Source organism: Colobus angolensis, unplaced genomic scaffold, assembly GCF_000951035.1.
Source record: "Colobus angolensis palliatus isolate OR3802 unplaced genomic scaffold, Cang.pa_1.0 Scaffold400, whole genome shotgun sequence".
In the NCBI taxonomy this organism is placed as follows: domain Eukaryota; kingdom Metazoa; phylum Chordata; class Mammalia; order Primates; family Cercopithecidae; genus Colobus; species Colobus angolensis.
Genome location: NW_012117378.1, coordinates 1910226 through 1928411, shown reverse-complemented (window position 1 = coordinate 1928411; position 18186 = coordinate 1910226). Strand labels below are relative to the sequence as shown.

Here is an 18186-nt window from a genome sequence, read left to right as displayed (position 1 = left end):
GCCACTGCACTCCAGCCTGGGCAACAGAGTGAGACTCCGTCACAGAAAAAAAAAAAAAAAAAAAGGAGGGGAGTGTCAGGAAAAGGTCAGAGAGAGATTCTGTTTTCTGAGTCCTGCTTCTGAGCCCTAAACAGCCCCAACATTATGACAAAAGGCTGTCTTTCACCTTTATTACTTTAAAGCTGTTTAGAAGCTGCTTCAGAAGTCAAGAACAAAAGACTAAATACTTTAACAAAAGACATACCTATTGTTTTAGTTACCTAGGAAAAACAAGATCTGTGGGAATTATGAGACAGAAACCACGGACAGAAACCAAAATATATACCTCATAATATCAACAACTCTTATATTCATCATTCCATGTCTCAGCGGTAAGTAGGGGAAATTACCTAATCCACATTAGCAACAAAATTATACAATAGTTAGGAATGAATATGGTAATATATGGAAATATATAAAGAAATAAATAAAACTAGATTGAAAGGCAGAAAGAACAATTAAGTAATTTGAGAAGCTTACTTTATTCCTAGATGGAAACTATATATTACAGAGATATCATTTTTCCAAATTATTTCGTAAGAAATAAATTCGGAAGTGAAATTGACATACAAGAATTGACATAAGACGCGAACTTGACACTATGATCCTTAAGTTCATCCAAAAACATCTACTGGTGAAAATAATTTTTAAATAGAAAAGGAATAAAGAGGAACTAGACCTAGTAGATGTTAAAATTTATCACAAAATAAAAACAAGTTTGTTCTATCAATACTAACGTATTGACAGATGACTCACTGAAGCGCTGTCTGAATCTTGAAGCAGCAGGTAAGGGACAAGTTATTACTTAACAAGGGTTTTGTGAAGCATTCATCTAGGTCTTTAAGAGATTTATATTCTCATCTCACCTTCTACGACAAATAAATTCTAGTTTAAAAAAAGACATCTAGAAAAAAAGTAAATATTTACATAGTTTCTAGATGAGCGCTAATATTTCTGGAACTTCTCAGTGACAGCAGAAGCCCATCTTAACTACAGTGGCAAAGAGATCAACCGGTATCATTCAAGACTCACATACCTGCCCTACCTGATGTGCCAAGTCTCTGTGAATACATCCTTGGGCAAGGATGAATCATTTGAGGCAATGTCTTGAGTTCCATTCATTCATTTTTCCATTGTTTATTAAGAAGAGGAAGTGTCATAGATACATTAAGGAGATTCTTAGGAGGATTTGGGGTATATATTAATTGCCTCTTTCTGAAGACTTACATCATTAGATCCCAGCCTCCATGAGGACAGGAAGCCCAAACTATCCCAAAGGAATGAGCCTACATGGAGTGGTCTACATGAAGAACAACTGACACCTCCACTTAACACTTCTTATCAACCTGACATGCAAACAAATTATCCTTCAGGTACCTCAGGGAGCCAAACCCAACCAGTTGCCTGTTTTTGAAAATAAAGTTTATTGGAACCCATGTTCATTCATTTATGTATTGTCAAAGGTGTCTACTATCGTGAAACAGCAGAAATATGTAGTAATGACAGGGACTGTACTTAAATCTTGCAAAGCCAAGAATACTTACTCTCTGGCTCTTTAGAGAAAAATGTCCTGCTTCCTGCCTCCCAGCCTTCAAGTCTTCCATTGAAGCCCCATGCATCTGGAGGAGAAACAACCATACCTGTTGTGCCCTGTCTGCATTCCTGATCTGCAGAATTCATGAGCATAATAAATGGTGTCTTTATTTCATGAAATCTGAGAATAATTTGTTATGCAATCTGAGCACCTGGAACATAGGTAAATATATAGTGCTTGGAAAATTTCAAACTTTTATTTGTTAAAATCTTGGATGATCTAAACCCATTTTATTTCTTCCCTGTTCCTCCATCTCCCAACACATATACATTCAGATCTTTTTAGTCTTTAAATTCCACCTAAGATTAAGGAACATGCCCACCTATCTCCCCTTTAGTGTTTGCAACCTAATGTACTTTCCTTCAAGAAAGCAAATAGTAGCTACAGATGTCCTAATTAACGTTAAAAATAACAATGTTTTGTTCATGTGGGAGAACTTCAGTTTCACCTGATGTTTGCAGATCTCCCAAACCATGAAGTATCATTTCACAGTTAGTCTTTGTTTCCTAATCACTGTAGGAATCTCTAATGAACAAGCAACACCCTCCAGTCTCATAGCACTGGTAACTGTGGCTCATAGTTCATGCAAAGAGATGTCATTAAAGTACCCAGAATCATTTTCTGTATTTTCTCCTTTTGTCATTCATCAAAATGAAGGTTTCATGAAGAAGATTAAAGGCCATTAAGTAAAATATACCGTCATGATTCCTTTGAAATGTTTTATGCATTTATTAAAACTAGGGCCGTTTGAAGTGAAAGGTCAGCCAGTGATAATCAATTTCCTTAAAATGGATATGATTCTCATTAAACATTTAGCATTCGGTTGTCATCTCAAAAATAAAATAAAGTAATGTTTCTTAAAAAGTCAACACAGGAAGATTGATAGATCTGACAAAATAAGAATTACTAATTTCTCTAAGTTAATGTATAATAAACAAAATGATAGGATAACCAGACTTTTAAAAGGTGGGATAAAAATATTAAAATGTACTTGTTCTTTAATATATTAAGGAATTATAAAGTTTGGTTAAAAAAACTACAAAACAAAAATATCTCTAAAGAACTTGAACAGATAATTTTAAGAAATAAAAATACAAATAGTACATGAATGCTTTAAATAACTCAACTTACACAGTAATTGAAAGAGGTGAAATTTTTCACCTTACATAAAGGAATTGCAAATTTGTATTTTTATATTTTTTCTATAAAAGTAGTATGTTCACATGGCTAAAAAACAAAACAATAAGAGAAAGTATTTACGTAAGAATTAGGCTTCGATTCCTGTCTCATTCACCCTGTTTGTTGTCCCTCCACTCTGGTCTCTGTAGGCAACCATTTCTATTAATTCTTATGCTTCCTTGAAAGTTTCTTTATAAAACGCAAGCAAATTTAGAAATATATATTTATATTCTCTCATTTCTTAAATAAAATCAAATGACAACTAGCATCTTATGTGGAGTTGAACACCTTTTTTCTGAGTTGAAATGCTATTTGCAATTCTTTTTATATAAACTGTTCATTTACGTTCTTTGCCAACAGCTCTATAGTTTATATTTCCCCAAATGCCCCAGTTTCTAAAAGCTCTTAATATATTAGGGGGGAAGTGCTTGGTGATTGGAGAAGTAAATATTTTTCTCAGTTTATCATTCCTTTGAATTTCCCCAGAGGGTGTTTTTGTTGTTGGTTTTTTTTTGCCTGTGTGTGTGTGTGTGTGTGTGTTTTTTCTTCCAACCAAAGGATTTTTTTAATGAGTCAGATGTATCTATGTTTTTCCTATTTTAGATGCTGGAATTGAGTAATGGTTAGAAACTTTCACAGGTTATTTGGGGGTTTTCTAAATACTAAGTCACAAAAACATAAAGGTTTTACTTCCACATGCTTAGGTCTTAGAGCTTAAGACTTAACTTGTCTCTTGCATCTGCTTTGTTGGCTAAAATCTCTGGTACAGCATCAGTAGCAGGGTTGAGAATTGTGCATCCTTATCTGATTTATACTTTTAACTGAATAAGCAGAAATGCCTCCAGTGTTTTTTTGTTTGTTTGTTTTGTTTTCGTTGCAATAATGGCTTTGAGACAAGATGGTGTGTTTGTGTGCATGTGTGTTTGTGTTTGTTTGTGTGCATTCTTAGGGCTCAAAACATAATATTTCAAAATGAAGGCCTCAGAAGCAGCCTCAGAAGCAAGTTTCTCTCTGATCTTCTATTCTCGTGTCTCTCAGCCTCATTCTTCCCCAAGGAGAGCTATAGAAACTAGAAGCCCTCTTCCTCAAGGCAGGTTCATAGGAGCCAGAACCCCTTTTCACCAAAGCCAGGCATAAAACCTAAAAATATTACTCTAAACTTCCCTGACCTTTCCATTTAACAGTTGGCCAAAAAGAAATTAAGACTCTCATTCCAGAGGGGCCATATCCCATACCTGGGAGGAAGGAAAGCTGCATAGATAGGGCAAGAAGAATCCGAACAGGCTTTATTGAGATTTCCCCACCAGGTCTGTTAACATTAGATCATGCCATTTTTGTCCAAGTACAGTTCTACATTAGCTGTTTATGCTTCAATCATGCCTAGCTAATGAAGTCTCCATAAACGTTCCAAAAAGACGAGTATGTAAATGGATAGTTTACCCTGAGTCTTTGGGTCTTCATTTTTGAAGGCTTCTGTGTCACATGAAACTATGATCAAATAAGTGTGTTATGCATTTCTCTTGTTAATTTGTCTTTTGTTAGAAGGGTGTAGGCTGTGACCTTCATCATGGGGAAGAAAGGGATCACCCCATTTCTGCCCCTACAGCACAAATAGTTTGTCAGTTCGCCATGTTCATAAAATGTTTTAAATCTTATTTTATTGAGTTGTCTTTTTAAAAAATAACGACAATGGCTGTTGAATTTTGTCGAATAAATATTCAGCATCTATAGAAATTAACATATGATTTTTAGACCAATTAATATGATAAATTATTTTAATAGAGTTCATAATATTTCATTCCTAGAATGAACCCTGCCTGCTTGGTCATGATATTACTTTTTTAATGAGTTACTTTTTTAATGATTACCATTTTAATGAGTTGCTGGATTTTTTTTTCTGCCAATAATACGAAGAGTTTTGCACTGATATTCATAAATAAAATTGGGAAATAGTTTTCTTGTGAAATTTTTATCAAGCTTAGATATCAGTGGCATTCTCACTTCATGGAAACAATTTGGAGTTTGTATTCTTCTCTAAGGGTTTAAATCTAACTGCAATTATCTCTTCTTAAAACAAATCATTAAATAGAAAGTAATATGCAAAAGATGCATGTTGTAATAGCTAAGTAATAACAACAAAAGAAGGAAAAGCTACATAAAAGCTGAGTCAAACAGAAAAAAAATAGGTTGATGAATACAAACACAAATTACATTAAATAAAAATGAACTAAATACTCTGTAAAAGACTAAGATTGTCAGGCTGAATTCAAAACAACAACATAAAACACAGCTACCTGCTGTTTACAAGAGATGCACGTGTATAACATGGAGAAAAAAACGGGCTGAAAGCAAGTGGATGAGAAAATATATATCATGCAATATTAAATGAAATAAGGTACATTAATAACAAAGCAGACTTTAAGACAGGTAGCCTTATTACAAAGATGATGGTGTGCATTTCTTAACTATGAAAAGGTCAAACTACCAGGGAGGTCTCACATTCCAAAATCTATAGTCTTCTAAAATCACAGCTTTAAATCTTATAGGCAAATTCACCGTCATTGTGGGGAATTTAAAAACATCTCTTTCAAAAGCTGACAGAATACACAGCAAAAGAAAAAGTCAACAAGGACAGAGTAGATGTGGACAAAACAATAAATTTGACCTACCTGTTCTCCAAGGTGCATTGCACTCAATGGCAAAACTTATTTTTGTTAGGTCCTCTTGGAACATTTGCCAAAATTAACCATATGTTGGGCCTAAAGCAAGTCATGACAAAACTAAAAGGACTAAAAGTACTCAATGTTTTATTCTCTAAAAGAAACCTGGCTGTGAAATCTAAAACTGAAAAAGACAACTAGGGAATCTTCAATTGCTTGAAAATTAAGCAACACATTTTTAAATAATCCATGGAACAGAAAAGAAATCCCAATAGAAATCAGAAAACCAATAAAGGTATGACGGGTATGACATCATCATTAGACACAGAAAAAAGTATTTTATTGAGGGGTATGATTCCAGGAAAGCAGAAAGAAGTGAAAATAAGGAGAAAAAATAATAACCACGACAATAGCAAAACAGAAACGAAGGATGGAGGGAGCCAATATAAGGGTATGCAACGGAGCTCGTCATTTCTAAGTGCACAGCGGTACAGAAACTGTACTTTAAGAGGTCACACCCAGGCAGAGAAAAGGGGAAGAATGTGTTGCTGACTTCTGCATCCCATTGGTCAAAGATGAGCCACATAGGCTATTAACTTGTCCACATCTCCGTACAAGGAGAACAGTCCCAGGCACTAAGTGCACAATGCAGGCAGGAATCCAACTCTGCCTGTCAGGATGCGCCTCGTGAAGTCCATTGGATCTTCCGAGAAAGGCACATGCACCAGCTCTGAGCTCCTCCAGCTTCCTCACTAGAAGCTGCCGCCAAGGCCTACAACTCCTTCCTTCCAATGCATTTCTCTCCTTTTTAAAAGATGTGCTTTCTGAGATCTGCCTCTTATGGGGACAAAACCATCTTTCTCCAGTTCTCCCAGGGATGACTCCCTATTTGAGTTTAGCTCCCACTCAAAACAGGGCTCTTTCCTTCTTACCTGCTGGCAGTCAGCAACATCTGCTATCACTGTGGCCCCTCCACACTCTCATTCCTTCTGGCAGTGCTTCCTGCACAAATTCTGCTAATTTCAGTTGCTTTTGCCTATCTACAGTAACATGTTCTGGATTTTGTGGTTACTCACTGTCTCTGGGTTTTGCTAGACCTAGTTTGTGGGACTCCCTTCAATCCCATTCTCATAATTTTCTCTGTGGTTTCCAAGATGAGAATTACATTTGGCATAAACTGCTGCCCCTTTCTTCATAGAACCAGAAAGAATTGTGAAACATCAGCACTGGTGAGGATGCAATATCACCAAGACTCATATAGAGATGATGAAGGTATAGGGATGACAAAAGTGTCAATCTGTACACCATTTTTGGGATAAGAGCTGAGCACCGTTAAAATATTTATTACTTTAGACATCTTAGTTCCCTTCCTAGGAAATGTACCTAATGAAATTATCAGAAATATGGACAAAATTTATTCAAAAACATATTCACTGAAGTATTATTTATAATAATCAAAAATTAGAGAAAGGAATGATGGGTTGGAGCCTGTTTTGAATTCAAGTATTATATACACATTAAAATAACGTTTACTTATGTAATGTCACAGAGAAACGTCACAATTTCCTGTTAAACAAGCAAAACCACAATGCAATTTTTCAACCTTTTTTATAGCAATCACGTAAACAAAATAACCTTGTTAACAGTCATGCGTTTAGCTGCCTTCTAGTAAGTATGGCAACTGGTGATATTTTTTCCACTTTAAACTTTTTTGTAGTTTTCACTCTTCTATAAGGAGCACATATTACCCTGATAATCAAAGAGATAAGAAGAAATAAAATTAAAAACTTTAACTAAATTGAGTTAAAAGTGGTGACTCAAGGCCACCCCAGCTTGTCAGCTGCATCCCTAGCTAAAATAAAAGAGGAGGGGCCTTGAGTGAAAACATGCACTGGTGAGGTTTTTAGTAACTTAGCTGATACCCGGATTCTGCTTTATAAATGTGTTTATTTTCAGAATGTAAAAATTATAGCAAAGAAATCATGATAAAGACTACAAGTGAGATTCGGTTGGCAGAAATGTTTCAAATGTTTCTTTAGCATTGAGCGCATCATATTCCCCAGTTGACTATCCAAAATAAAAGCTCCCTTCAAGGGATTAACTGATACACATAGTGCTTTTCTGGGTTCTTGTTACAGTAAGAGCAGAGTTCACCAAGGAACAAATTACACTTGCTTGCCTGTTTTACTATGTAAATTGAAAGAGATACTTGGGGTCTTTAATTCCATCTAACCTAAATCCTGACATGAATAACTATTATTGGCCACCAAAAAATAACCAAAGTGCCCCTGTTTTTAAGTATCTTGACAAAGGAAGCTGAACCTAAAAATCTAGGAATGAAAGAGAATTCATAAAAAGAAAAGCAGAAGGCACATGACACTCTTCTTATGACTTTGAAACACTTATTTACTACTCACATACTAGGGGAGATCTCTGTTTAAATCTCTTGCATATTTCAAGCATAATTTCGTTTAAGCAAAATTCCCCTGCCATAGCTTATTTGCCACAGAACTGATCAGAATAATTTTTTTAAAAAAAGAATGTTTATTCATTCCATCAATATCTCAGTGACAAGACACTTTACAACTACCTTGCTATTACTAAAAATGTCTTAAATATTATCACTCAATACCCAAAATTTCCCCCTGCTTCTTTTTTAACCCCTCAGTGATAGCAATACCTAATTTGTGCGGATCAGTAAGACACCGGCCAGGCACAGTAACTCACGCCTGTAATCCCAGCACTTTGAGAGGCCGAGGTGGGCAAATCACGAGGTGAGGAGTTCGAGACCAACCTAACCAACATGGTAAAACTCTGTCTCTACTAAAAACGCAAAAATTATCTGGGCATGGTGGCATGTGTCTGTAATTATAGCTACTCATGAGGCTGAGGCAGGAGAATCACTTGAACCTTAGGGGCGGAGGTTGCAGTGAGTCAAGATCATGCCATTGCATGCCAGCCTGGGCAAACAAGCAAGACTCCGTCTCAAAAAAAAAAAAAAAAAAAAAATGCCACCAGTAAATATGTTCTTGAGTTTGGGGTATCATTAATGAAAATTCCAAGAAGCGGTAATTTCTAGGAAGTTCATGAAGTTAAGGGGTAAGTTTCAGTTTATAAATAATTACTGTCAAAGAACATGATTTCCGTGTTTCTTCTTTGAATTTATAGTTATTTTATTTTCTCATACTAAAAATGATGGAAAAATAAAGAAACTACATTTTTCCTCTTAGAGTTCTTATAAAATGTTTCAATTTCTTTAAACTCTTTTACTTATTTTACTGTTTATCTTGATCTAGTATACATGCTACAGAATTCTATCTCAGGATGTTAATTAGAAATTATAACTGGAAGTGAAAATAAAATGTATAGATTCACTTTACCAGTAAGAAGCCAAATGCTTAGATTTATTTCAGTGGCTTTAATGCCACACATGCCGCATAATGAAGTTTCAGTCAATGATAGACTGCATATACAATGAGGTGGTCCCATAAGATTATAATGGAGCTGAAAAATTCCTAGCATCTGGTAACAAAGATGTCTGTATTAGTCCATTCTCACATTGCTATAAAAAACTACCTGAGACTGGGTAATTTATAAACAAAAGCAATGTTTAATTGACTCCAGTTCTGCAGGCTATACAGGAAGCATGACTGGGGAGGCCTCAGGAAACAAAATCATGGCAGAAGGTGAAGGGGAAGTAGGCACGTCTTACATGGTCAGAGCAGGAAGAAGTGCGAGCGGGGGGAGGTGCTACACACTTTCAGACAACCAAATCTCATGAGAACTCACTATCATGAGAACAGCAAGGAGGAAGTTTCTCCCCATGATCCAATTACCTCCCAGCAGCCCCCTCCTCCAACAATGGAGACACAAATCCAAACCACATCAACATCATAACGTCATAACAAGTGCGTTGCTCAATTTATGGTGATGCTAGTGGAAACACACTTACTGTGCTGCCCGTCAAATAAAAGTATAACATAAAATTATATACAGTACATAACACTTGATTATAACTATGTTGCTGGTTTATGTATTCATTATACTATACTTTTTTAATCATTACGTGTGGTGTACTCCTTTTACTTATATTTTCTTAAAAGTTAACTTTTACACTGTTGGTGGGACTGTAAACTAGTTCAACTATTGTGGAAGACAGTGTGGCGATTCCTCAAGGATCTAGAACTAAAAATACCATTTGACCCAGCCATCCCATTATTGGGTATATACCCAAAGGATTATAAGTCATGCTGCTATAAAGACACATGCACACATATGTTTATTGTGGCACTATTCACAATAGCAAAGACTTAGAACCAACCCGAATGTCCATCAGTGATAGACTGAATTAAGAAAATGTGGCACATATACACCACGGAATACTATGCAGCCATAAAAAAGAATGAGTTCATGTCCTTTGTAGGGATATGGATGAAGCTGGAAACCATCATTCTCATCAAACTATCGCAAGGACAATAAAAACAAACACCACATGTTTTCACTCATAGGTGGGAATTGAACAATGAGAACACTTGGACACAGGGAAGGGGAACATCACATACTGGGGCCTGTCAAGGGGTCAGGGGAGAGAGGAGGCATAGCATTAGGAAGTATACCTAATGTAAATGATGAGTTAATGGCTGCAGCACACCGACATGGCACATGTATACGTATGTAACAAACCTGCACGCTGTGCACATGTACCCTAGAACTTCAAGTATAATGAAAAAAATTATATAAAACAAAGTTAACTGTAAAACAGCCTCAGGAAGTTCCTTCCAGAGATATTCCAGGAAGAGGGCATTGACATTATAGGAGATAACATCTCCATGTGTGTTACTGACCCTGGAGACCTTCCAGTGAGATAAGATGTGGAGGAGAAAGACAGTGATGTTGATGATACTGACTCTGTGTAGACCTAGGCTAATGTGTGGGTTTGAGTCTTAGTTTTTAACAAAAAAATTTAAAAAGTAAAAATTAAAAAATTTTAAAAACAGGAAGAAGCTTACAGAATAAGGATATAAAGAAAAACATTTTTGTACAGCTGTATAATATGTTTGTGTTTTAAGTTGTGTTATTACAAAAGTCAAAAAGTTAAAGAAAATGTTTGTTTCTTAACTTTAAAAAGTTATAATCTAAAGTGAATTTATTATTAAAAGAAGAAAAATATTTTAATAAATTTTGCATGACCTAAGTGTACAGTGTTTATAAAGTCTACAGTAGTGTCAAGTAATGTCCTAGGCCTTCACATTCACCCACCACTCACTCACTGAATCAACCAGAGCAACTTCCAGTATTGTAAACTTTATTTATCCTAAGTGTCCTATGCAGGTATATATTTTTTTATCTTTTATACCATATTTTTACTGTATCTTTTCTATGTTTAGATACACAAATACCATTGTGTTACAATTGCCTATAGTATTCAGTATAGTAACATGCTGTACAGGTTTGTAGCTTAGAACCAATTGGCTATACCACATAGACTGGACATGTATAGGCTATACCATCTCGGTTTGTGTCAGTACAGCCAAGGATGTTCTCACAACAGAATTGCACAACGATACATTTCTTAGAACACATCTCCATCATCAAGTTATACCTTACTATATTTTGTTAGTTATCGAGACTGAACTTGACCTTACATTTCTCTAAAATACTCCTCAAAAGTCTCAATTAGTCTTTTAAAAAATCTAATCTACATTACCTTCTAATATCCTTACATTAGTAAACTAATTCAAAAATTAGATGGTTTGATTACATTTATTATTTAATTTTAAGCACCCAAGTTCTTTCAAAATTAATCCAGTAATATACAGAAAGTGATGTGCACAATTCTGTCATTTTATATGCCTAGAATTGACAAACTATGACCCAGAGGCCAACCATCATCTGCTGCCTGTTTTTGTAAATAGTTCCGGCGGGACACAGCCATGCCCATACACGATGATGGCTGCTTTCAAGCAATAGAGCAGAGTTGACTCGTTGTGACAGTGATCATTTGACTCAAAAGCATATAATATTTACTAAGTGGCTCTTTTCAGAAAAAAAATTATGTGCAATATTCTGTGCCTCAAATATATGCTTTAAGCATGCAATAACAAACGGTATATTTTTTAAACCAAGATGCTCATTTTAAAAGTTCTAGGTATATATAACTTCACCTGTTTTGCCACATCTTCCTTATTTTTAGTTATGCTATTACATAAAAGTATCTATATTGCATGATACAATTTTTAAAACTTGACTTACTCGATTTTATATGGGCTGGTTATCTGCTAACATTGATTTCTGTGCTCCGTATGACGTCACCATCGTGGAACGTGATGGAACACTGCTCCAAAGAGCCACATGGCCATATATTGGAATGGATTCTGTAAGAGTCAAAGGTAGGGATAAAAAGATTAATAATTATGTATTGAGTAATCCTCCCTTCCTCAGATTTATGGTTACCTACATACCTGATCATGCTATAAAAAAAACAGGAAGACTCATATGGAGAAAACTACATAAGTCAAGACTGAACTTCTTAGGGAAATCTTTTCTACAATCCTCAGAGTTCCCCATAATTTAACTTATGTCCTTGCTGACTAGAACTACATCATTTTGGAGAAAAAAATATCATATACCATTTTGGAGAAAAAAATCATATATCATTTTTTAAAACCTATAATGCTTCATATAGCTCTTTAGCAAAATGTTTTTCTCTTTATCACAAAATATCACAAAGCACATGTGATGTCAAATGTATTTGTTTGATATCAAGTTACTGACCAAGTCTAAAGAAGGTGTTGAAAATAAGTTGTAAACGTATATTCTAAAAGTAAAGTGGCAAAGTCTCCACTCAAATACGAAGTAGTAAACCACAACATCACAATATAGTATAATATTTTCAGGTATATGTGATTTGAGGGGGGTATAAGCATGTCAACAGACTATATGATTGGAAAACCTAAAAATAGTATAACTTCTGTTTTTATAAGGGTAATCCAACTTATGCCATTTTAAAAAGTAAAGTAGTGTAACTTTTATTTTATAAAATAAATTAAGAAACATCTTAACCAAATTTCAGTATGATCCAAGAATCCTTATGAAGCTTTGTGTTGAAGAAAAAGATTAAGTTTTTTAGAAAAACTTACATTCAATTTAAAAGTTGATCCTGTACCCATACAGCCACCAATCTTAAAATTGTTTCTTCTTTTTTTTCTTTTTGTTTGCTTCTCTGCATCATATTTGTATAATACCCACTGCTTTAAATTTGATTTCACTTCCCATTTCCTTATCCAAAAAGAACATTTTCTTTTTCTTGGATATATTTTCCATCCTCTTTATGAACCTTCATCAACTCTGCCAGGCACACTTAACAGAGGCCCATTCCCTGAGCCCTTTTCCCTCTCCTGCCAGGAAACAAGCTTCCATCAACAACAACCACAATTGATGAATCCTGCAGGAGCATGAGAATGAAATTCGCAAGTACCGTAAAAGACATAGGATGGGCATTTAGACCCATCTGATTCCCAAACGGATGGTCCTTGAGAAATTGCTATCGCTGTTTATCTACACCTGTTTGCTTCCTGAGCTTCTAAAAGGAGAATAAATAAGAGCTTCTAAGAATGTGCTTTAAAGTTAGTTATGCTCCTCTCTCTTTTACACCTCATGCCAGTATATTCCTTCAATTTTATCAATATGGGCCAATGTTCCTAGGAAGATAGCAGGCTAGCTTCTTCAGCAAACACCTAACAAGAGGTAGCCCAAATATTTTTAAAATAAAAAGCTCTAATTCAGCTCTCTTATTCAATTTTGCCCCAAGAGTCTGCCCCAAGTTAAATAACATATACTTGAAAGCATTATAACAATGCACGTTTTTTCCATAACTGCACAGCAGAAATATTAAAAAATTAGGGCTTATCTATCCACATTATTGGCCTCTCTATGGCCAAGTATGTCTTTGGGAAAACTTATGTCTGACCTTAGAATTTAATTAGCACATACTGAAATGGAAATAGATGCAAAGAATGTTATAAACTCTAAAGAACTTTCAGTTCAGTATACATATTTCCTACAGCAAGAAACTGAGTCCCAGGAGACCGAATGACTTGCTGTGACCAGCAAGATACTCTAGGAACTGATAAACATTTCCTTTAAAAATTTGAAGATTCTATACAGAGTTGTAGTGACCAATGAAATTCATTGTTCCAGTTGATAGCTCACAGCTGAGACCCTCCTGAGAAATGCTTCCAATGGAAGAAAGCTGTCTAGCATCAGGGAGTGGCTCTCCCTTCCAGGAATCTGGCCTGCTTCCCTTCCAGAGTTGGAACATCTCCAAAGGGACATCCTGCCTCTAGAAGGCTCCCCATGGGATCCTGTGAGGCCATTGTTGCAACTGCATCACAGTCCAGCTTCTCCCTCTGCCCACCCTGTTTTGATCTGCCCTCACTTCTATCAGGTGTTGTTCTTTAGAACATGCCCCAGTAAGCCTCTCGCATGAACATTTCTATCTCAGTCTGCTTCCCAGGAACCTGACCCAAAACAATAGTGTATTCTGTTCCTCGAGAAAATATGAGGTTGGGAAACACCTGGATTACATCGAAGCAGATTATTGCAAGATTTCTTTTAATTTGACAGTGTACACTACGAAACGTCAACAAATACCCAGAGTTAACCAAAGTTACTTAACTATAGAACCCTTTTGGATATTGAACATGTCATGAGACTTGTGTTCCGTGGAATACGGTCTGGGAAACAGGAATGCAGTCACTCTAGCTCACTTTAGAATACAAGTATTGAAATTACTCATATGAATATTTTCTGTAATAGCAAAAGAATGGAAAAAACTTAAATGTCCATCAGTAGGGAAATGTTTAAGTAAATTATAATACATGCATGCAATGTAATATAATGAATCCATAGAAAAGAATGGGAAGTTTTTTTTAATACTAGCATGAAAATATATCCAAGGTGTATTTTTTAAGTAAAAGGAACAAGGTAACTCAACAGTGTTTATTTGGTTTCAGAAAGGGGGATGGTTAAATACATATGTGCACTTTTGTGTGCCTGCACAAAACATTTATTTGTAAGGACATAAACTAGAAAATGACAGCACTGGTTTACCTATAGAAGGGAATTGGAAGGCGCTTTGAACCTTTTGAAGTTTAAACCATGGGAATGTATTATCTATTCATAAAATTAAAATCAAAATACCACAAAATATTATATAGCACAGATTTTAAATACTTTGTCTAATCATTTATGAAGAAATTTTGGGAAAAGAACTATGACATTCTCTATAAAGCTACTTAGACGATGAACTCTTGGAAGACAAAATTCATTTAGAATGCCCAAAGCATGACACAGTTTCTGAAACAAAGGAGACTGTAAATAATTTTTTTAATTGAATTCTGTTACCTCCAATGCAGCAACAATTTAAGATAGTACCCCTGCTGTTGTTGTTGTTTTTTGTTTCGTTTTTTTATTTTTTTACAATGTCTAAGAAACTCTAGAAATGGAGAAAAACTAGACCTTACATGAATATACTTTCCTGGACTGGGTTTCCTGTGATTAGCCTGTAGTTAGCAACATTTTAAAGTCTCCGGACCTGTGTTGTTGATCATAGTAGCCATTAACCACATGTGGTTATTTAAATTTATCTGTAAATTAACTAAAATAAAACTAGAAATTCACTTTCTCACTTGAGCCAGACACACTGGAAGTATTCAAAAACCACGTGTGGTAAATGGCTATGATTTTGAAAACAGAAGACAGAACATTTTCACTGCAGAAAGCTCTGTGGGACAGAATAGATCCAGGTATAGACTTTGGTTTCAGACAAATCTGGGTTTGAAATCTGAATTAGCCCCTTACTAAGTGTAAGGTTTGGGACAAATTAATTTCTCAGGATCTCACTTCTTTTTTTTTTGAGATGGAACCTTGCTCTGTCACCCATGCTGGAGTGCAATGGCACAATCTTGGCTCACTACCATATCCACCTCCCAAGTTCAAGCGATTCTTGTGCCTCAGCCTCCCAAGCAGCTGGGATTACAGGCGTGCGCCACCACACCTGGCAAATGTTTGTATTTTTAGCAGAGACGGGGTTTTACCATGTTGGCCAGGCTGGTCTCAAACTCCTGACCTCAAGTTATCTGCCCACCTTGGTCTCCCAAAGTGCTGGGATTACAGGTGTGAGCCACCGTGCCTGGCCTCAAGGGCCACACTTTTTTCATCTGTAGAATGGGGAAAATGGCAATTGTGAGGTATAAGTGAGCTCATTCATAAAAGCTGCATAGAACAGGCCTTGACACACAGTGAACACTCAAAACTGTCACCTCTTATTAGCAATTATCCACCACTGTGAATGTCACAGCTCACTACCAACCAGTCACCTCATCTATCACAATTATCCTACTCACTCTTCTCACAGGAAGATAAAAAAGTATCCACTAACATCCCTATAGTCTAGTTCATTAAATTGCCAGTTTGCAATTAATAAAGCTTGCCCTAATTTCTTTTTCAGGAAAGTCTTGCTATGAGAAAAAAAGTCACGTGGACTAAACCTGTGTTAGTGATGTGGCTAGTTTATATTCTGCTACTAGCTCTTTATCAGGCCAAATACTAGCAACAAACATTTTTATATTTGGATGGTAGTGGTCTTACTGGTAAGACATACTCCTTGATATGATTTGAACATTTTCACAAAAAGGAAGACTGTCATATTTTGCCATGAAAAGGGCAAAGCCTAGTACAGTAGCACTGAAGGGGCAGAGACAAACTGAGGTAGTCAAGGTGAGGTTTCTACAGCTGGTAAATTTGAGCGAAGTTTTGAAAACATAAAAACCATGATGGGGAAAGAAAGATAAGTAAAGAAGAATGATAAAGAAATAATACCAAGACAAAGGAAAGGGTAAGAAGGAAAAGAAGCCTTATAGCTTTAACTCTTCAAGAATAACGAAATATTTTCCTTTCATTCTATAGGCCAAGGCATTCTCTTTTAGTTGTAGCTTCCAACAACAGAATTTGTTAGGCCTGGATTTAGTAGTGGTCAATTTTGGCCTCTCAAATACCATTATTATATAGTAGAAATTATATTTTATTTATATTATAAATATATTAATTACATATGACTACATATGTATGTCATACTTTTAAACTCTAAAAATAGATATAGAAAGCTATTTTGATGGTTTTCTGAATAGTTCCAGCATTTGCAGTTAAAGATAAATAAGTCCAGACAACAGAAAGTTCCCAGAAATGCTTTTAAAATTAATGTCCTTCTTTTGAATTCTTCAGGTATTTATATAAAAAGATTTGCATAAGAATTATCCTTCATCATAAAAATCAGCCAATTATTACTAAACAATTTTCCAGTGGTGCCTCTTTAGATAATTGTTTAACTATTAAAATGTATCCTGTAATTTATAACAGCCGTTTTGACACCAGTCTCTATGTGTTCACTCAGCGCTGCCACAGAAGACATACCTTGTCTGTTTTAGAACAAAATACCACATGAGAATTTGTAATGATGCACATTTCTTATTACCTGCTGATAATAACCTATTCGGTGAGAAGGACGCCTAATGATAGAGCACATCTCCCACTCACAAATAACTGGACTCAAACATTGCCATTGCATCTCACCAGCCCCTTACAGAAGCAAAGAGATGTGATGACTGTAATTCTCAGGAATAACACTTAAATTTAAAAATCGAGGAACAGCTTATCTTTTACTAAGCACAAATGCACATTAGACCACAAATCCTCCAGTACTCTTTCTCCAGACAGTTTCGCTGGACTTGGCTGTCGTTCTTCTGTTTATTATTCTTGCTGATTAGACCTCTAGCATCTCTTGTTCCAACTACTTAGCTTCATATGAAATGTATCAAGTGATTTAGCCTGAACATTGGATCCCTGTAGCAGTCCCAAACGTCTTGTTTCTAAAACACTGCTTTCCAGTCTACTTTCTGACAAGTAAACTAACCTTCTCAAGTCTATATGAAAAAGCAATAGTGTTTATAAAACTGCTAAGGGGGAAGTTGTCTTTATTAATAAAGTTTATTTGGCAACTAGCAGTGTTTGGACTCCTGAGCTTTAATGTGGTCAGTGTGGTTGCTTTTTTCTCCCTAGATTGGACAGAAGAACTTATCTTTTATAGCACTGCTGGTTCTTTCTTCTCCACTTGGGCTGTACAAATTATCTGAGACAGAGCTAACAGAGATCCTGTCCTCACGATAGGAGAATGGTCAGTTTTAGTACTGTATCTCCTCTTTCACTGGCCTCATGAACTATTCTTATCTAAATGGTAGTTATCAAAATCATTATTATAAATAGATTGCCATTCTTATCTTTATAATTTTTGCTTTTCATTTTTCTCTGCTTTATATCACTTCTATGCCTTTCAGCTTTTGTCTAAGGAAAATAGGTTTTGTAGACATCATCCAACACTTGGCATGCCTCATCCCTTCTGTGGGATTACAGATTTGTCACAATCTTTAAGATTTTGACCCTTTCTACTGGGTGTACTTGTTGCAGGTTTCCCAAGATGGCTGCATTTTTTGTAGTCTAAGAGGTCAGATTTATTTGGAGGGCTTTTTTTTGGCAGTGGCGGAGTGAAAAGTGAAGCGGTGTAGAAGGCAGAAGTGAGTAACTTTTTTCTTGCACCAGAGCAGTCCCTGAGTAACTAAGCCTGCACTATTAACTTACATGACCAAATTACTAATAAAT

At 35.7% G+C, this 18186-nt stretch overlaps 1 protein-coding gene across 2 annotated transcripts in view; it reads right to left on the bottom strand.

The window, feature by feature from the left end:
• IL15 (interleukin 15) overlaps positions 1-18186 on the bottom strand; it is a 100941-nt gene that overhangs the window by 67503 nt on the left and 15252 nt on the right. For both annotated transcript variants that reach the window (XM_011955813.1, XM_011955814.1), the window contains exon 2: positions 11725-11846. The gene's annotated coding sequence lies outside the window, so the exon portion shown is untranslated. The remainder of the gene's footprint in view (positions 1-11724; positions 11847-18186) is intronic.